Here is a 4,994-nt window from a genome sequence, read left to right on the forward strand (position 1 = left end):
AATTATTTCGGGCGGAGGGCCACTTACAAAAATTTGGCAAGCTGTCGAGGGCTGCGTGGGTATCCCCAGTCCTTGACAGGTGCTCCACTCCCTGGTTGCCACCTTGTAAGCAAAAGTCCCACCCTCTAGCCACTGACCTTTGCCACCAGAAGTCCCTCCCCTTGCCCCCAGAAGTACTTCTTTCAGCAAGAGGTTTTGCTGTCTCAGAACCAGAAAAATGTCAAATTATAGTCTAAAAATAAAACAACTACAACCTTCATTAATTTGATCCCAAAAATATGTTTGTCCTGCTTTACATGCATTTGTGTAGTGTACACAGAGGTGATTGCACAGTAGCTTAAAATGAAGTCTTACTTTTGTATATTGTTGGGGGGTTAGAGGTATGGGGGGGTATAAGTTTGTGGGGGGCTGTGGGAGTATGTGGGACATAGGGTGAGGAAGCATGTGGGGGTGTATGTGGATATGTGGTGTGTGGGTGGGTATGGGGTCTGAGGGGTCTGTGTGCATGGCAGTGCGAGGGAAGCTGTGGGTCAGGTATATGGTGGGGTGTGCATGTGGGACTCGCCCTACAAACACACACACATACTCTGTCCCTCCCTCTCACATTGCATGCACACCCATTCTGTCCCTCCCTCCTTCATTGTACACACACACACTCTGTCTCTCCCTCATTGCATGGAGGCACACACACACACATACCCTCCCGCTCCTGGCCCCAGGGTACCAGTGTGGGCCTTGTGCTCCCATGGTCTGGTCATGCAGGCAGGAGCCACGTGGTGCAGGAGCAGCTGGCAAGTGGACAGGGAAGTGCTGAAAGCAGCGGTAGAAGGGGAATGGCAGCGAGTGGGCAGGTGAACTGCAGTGATAGCTGGGCAGGAGCATAGGGCCCATGCAGTGTCCCAGAGCCAGCGCTGGCAGGGCCCAGGGCAGGGCAGCAGGAGGGTGAGGCCTGGGCCAGCAGGGCTAAATGAAACCGGGCCAGGCTGTGCCAGCAGAGAGAGGGGGGAGCCAGCATGGCTCCAGAGCCTCTGCCGGCCCAGGCCCCATACTCCTGCCACCCCACTCTGGGCCCCACAGGCACTGACCCCAGGACACCAGTGTGGGCCCCACGCTCCCACCCAGCTGTCACTGCACTATGTGCACCCGCTCGCTGCCACTTCCCCCTCCCCACCCCTCATTGCCACTTTCACTGCTCTCCTGCCTGCCTGCCAGCCACTCCTGCACCACATGCCTCCTGGATGCATGGCCAGACCACGGGACTCAGCAGCAGCCAAACCAGCTCTGAGGACTAGGGTGATCCCTGCAGCCCTCCCCTGCCTCCCTCCTCCCCCCACCTTCAATTTCCCTTGGGAGCAAGGAGGCACAAACAGCCCCAAGGTCCCAGCCCAGAAGACTCTGCGAGGCAGAAGCTTCCGGGGGGGATTTGGGGCCTCATTTGGTGATGTTTGCCAGACATTTAAGGCTGCTGAAGAAATGGGAATCATTGGAAATGGGGTGCACTAATCTGTCCTTGTCAAAGATTCCCATTTTTTTTTAGAAAAAAATTGTTTCAAGGGTCAAATCAGTTCTGCATTATACTGGGCAAAGCCTAATAGTCAAGTTCCAAATTTCAACTGAGCAGAGCTCAATCATTCAAAACTATGTGGCTCTACCAACAGGCAAGTATTCTGTCTCCCAGACCTATCAGTCTTGGCTTTGGATACTTCCTAAATCCATGGCAGGCATCCTACCTGTAAGCCCTAAGCCCAGAGGCCTTGGGGTTCAGATGGTCCCTTCTCTCACTTGCTCCTAGCCAAAAGGCCAAGGAATAAGCCAGGAGAGAAGCATGAATGCAATCTCCCATTGCCACAAAATTGTGCAGTCGAGTTTCCCGCATTCAGAGAAACTTGCAGGGGTCAGCCTGCCCACAGTGCAAGGGACAGGCCTTACTCTGGGTGTACCAACTCGTTGATCATCGTATCTAGCCCATGTGTTTTATAGTCATGTTCAGTGTTGGCAGCATTTAATCATCTTCATAATTGGTTTCCATTAATGAGCCCGTGCTGCTTTTGGTTGCTGTTTAATGATAGACATTATATTTAATGATGCTTCCTCACATGCAAATATAAGATGAGAAACTTTTTTCCCCCGTGTTTATGGGGGGGGAGGGGGGGCGGGACTTTGTCTTGTATTCAGGTAAATACAGTAGTTGTTCTCTCAGAAAAACTTTGTATGTTTATTTGTTCATTTCTCTTATTGTAGTTTAACTGATGCTCCAGCCTTTAAGAAGTGTTCTCCTTTAAAATTATTATATACACCAAAATATTTGTCATTAACTGACTGAACTCATATACCGAGTCAGCTAGTTTCACAGTTAAGTTAACATTCACCAAATGTAACTAGAGTTGAAAAACCAAAGTCATATTTGCTCAACATCTCAGAAAATAAGGTGACTTGTGCCTAAAGTTGGTCACCAAAAATTCCTGTTTAGGATGCCCAGTTTTATGCTGGCTTAACTTCATTGGTACACTCATCTAGCATGTTTATTGATATTTTGAATAACTGTTTCATTCCGTCTATGATACATCCCCTGTAGAGTTGTGCAAAATTTTGCCAAGTGTTTCATTTCAAAGCTGTTTTGATGTGTTTTGAGCTCAAAACAGTGAAATTGAAACAAAACAAAAAGCTTTGAAACAGCTTTGAAAAAAAAAGAGGGCACTCGAAATGTTTCAAAAGTTTTGAAACATTTCGAGTTCTGAAGCAGCCCAGAGGTGGGAGGCAGGGGAGAGCCAGCGCTGCGCTCTGAGTGGCTCCGCAGCCCCATGTAGCTCAGCCCAGCGGATCTGAACCCGGATGACAGGAGGCTGCTGCTGCTGCCTGTGGCCGGCAGCAGCATCTGTCTTCCCCAGAGCTGGGTGCAGGCTGTGCCCAGTGCCCATCCCAGGCAGCAACAGCAGCCTCCTGTCATCCGGCGCAGATCCAAGGTCCCACACTCCCGGGAGGAGTCCAGCACAGCCCCGCAGCCCTCTCGGGGGTGCGAACCCTCAGATCTGCGCGCCAGATGGCAGGAGGCTGCCGCTGCCAGCAAATTTTGCTTTCAAGACTTGGAGGTGCAGTTTCTGAGAAACCTCTGCACCTATCTCCTTGAAACTTGGGAGGCTTTATACCCTCAGAAGGGGGTACCATCCCTGCAATTTGCATCTGAATCAGGCAACAAATGACAACATTTTTGAAATTTTCATGAAGCCCCATTATAGCCTATGGGCAAAACGTCGTAATGAGTCAGAACAGCGAAACAGTTTCGACTAAACGAAATGGGACAGTGCTTCAAAACTAAACGAAACACTGTCCCTTCGAAATGGTGAAACAGTTGTCAGAACGAAACAATGATGTTTCACACAGCCCTAATGCCCTGGTACTGCTATGGTTACCCATTTATCTGCCTATGGTTCTGCAATAGGCATGAAGATGGCTTCTGTCTTCTGCTTAGTCCACTAGGCTGCTTATAGTCACTCCTCCCATAGCACATAGCTCCCCGGACTATTTCTTACCCTAGTAACATTGGTCTCTATCTGGTAGTCTCTGTCATAATTAAGAGCATAGATTCAATAAAGTAGCATCAGTTAATTTAATCTTGGTTTCTCTTGTGATATCTTAGCCCAGTATAAGACATTTTGTCTAGTTGTGCTGTTGTAATACACAGCTTGTATTAACATCTACACTGTTTGGAATTGCTGTAAAAAAAATTGTCTTGACGAGCAGATCAATTCTGCAAAGTACTGCGCTTTCCTGAGGGGGTGGAGTGCTGAGTGGAGGATGTGCAGCACATAGTAGGATCCAGCCCTGTCTGAGCCTGCTACATTTGCTGTCAGGTTGCAGCAGTATACCATACACACAAAATATCAGGACATGGCCCGCAGGTTAGAGGTCAAGAAGTCTTGTAGTTCAGCCATATCTTTGTTCTAGGTGGCTTTAAAAAGAAGCACTTTTGACCTCTCAGTTGCTCCTGGGGAGCTTTCATCTGCTATCACCACTGCAGACAGTTCATTTTCCAATCTAATTATCTGGAATGACACTTCCATCTGCCTGCCTCCTTTGCAATAACTATGGCTACAACCACATTCCCCTAGTGAATTTCAAACAGCATTTAAAGGTTGCATGTAGCAAAGATTAAAACCCAACTTAAAAGCAAAGATTAAGCCAGTTAAAGGATATACAGCATGCTTTTATGCCAATTGGCATATGTGTCTATGTAACATGCATGTATACACATGCAGAGCATATATATGGAAAAAACGATGTTCAGGGAAGGAGACTCAACAAGATATGGGAGCATTGTTACAACAGGGTGCTTAAGATTTTTTAAAAAATTATTTAAAAATTGCAAAGGTTCTACAAGCCCGTACATCACCATACATCATGTTCTAATAGTTGTCATTAGTCCTTCGATACAAGGAAAACAGTCTTCTAATCAATAGAGAAGTCATCAGTGGGCATGTCTACACAAGACGTTTACTACAGTTATCTAATTAGCTCTGTGGTAAACGTCTCAGTGTCTACATGTGCAGGACTATTAAACTGGAGAAAACTGATAAACCCTGCTGCAGGTTACTACTTGTAAATACAACAAGTACTAACCTATGGCGGAGTTTTTTACTCTGCAGCAGTGCACATATAGATGCTAGTGGGGCTGGATGGGACATGAGAGTGCTTTGGTGCAGGGGCTGCCTGCCAGCTAGCCCCTGCATTAAAACACCCTCATGCCCCAGTCAACCCCTCCACAGCATATTGAGCTGGATTAGAACAGCCCGGATTGGCAGGCTGCCCCCCTGGGCCATCTGCCAGCTGGGGCTGCTCTAATCCAGCTCAATGTGCTATGGTCCTAGGCACATGTGTCAACATGGTGCCTGAGAGCAAAAAACTCTGGCATGATATGTGCAGGAGTTTATTGTCCCAAATTAATTGCATGTATAGATGCCCAGTGAGTCCATAGATGACTGAGAAAGTTGATCTCA

General features: G+C 47.7%; 1 non-coding gene across 1 annotated transcript; it reads right to left on the reverse strand.

The window, feature by feature from the left end:
• Positions 1-1,815: 1,815 nt before the first annotated feature.
• Positions 1,816-1,975, reverse strand: LOC112551063. Its single transcript, XR_003095200.1, has one exon. It is a non-coding gene; the product is annotated as a U1 spliceosomal RNA (small nuclear RNA).
• Between the last annotated feature and the right edge of the window lie 3,019 nt (positions 1,976-4,994).

Source organism: Alligator sinensis, unplaced genomic scaffold (genome assembly GCF_000455745.1).
Source record: "Alligator sinensis unplaced genomic scaffold, ASM45574v1 scaffold1115_1, whole genome shotgun sequence".
NCBI lineage: Eukaryota > Metazoa > Chordata > Crocodylia > Alligatoridae > Alligator > Alligator sinensis.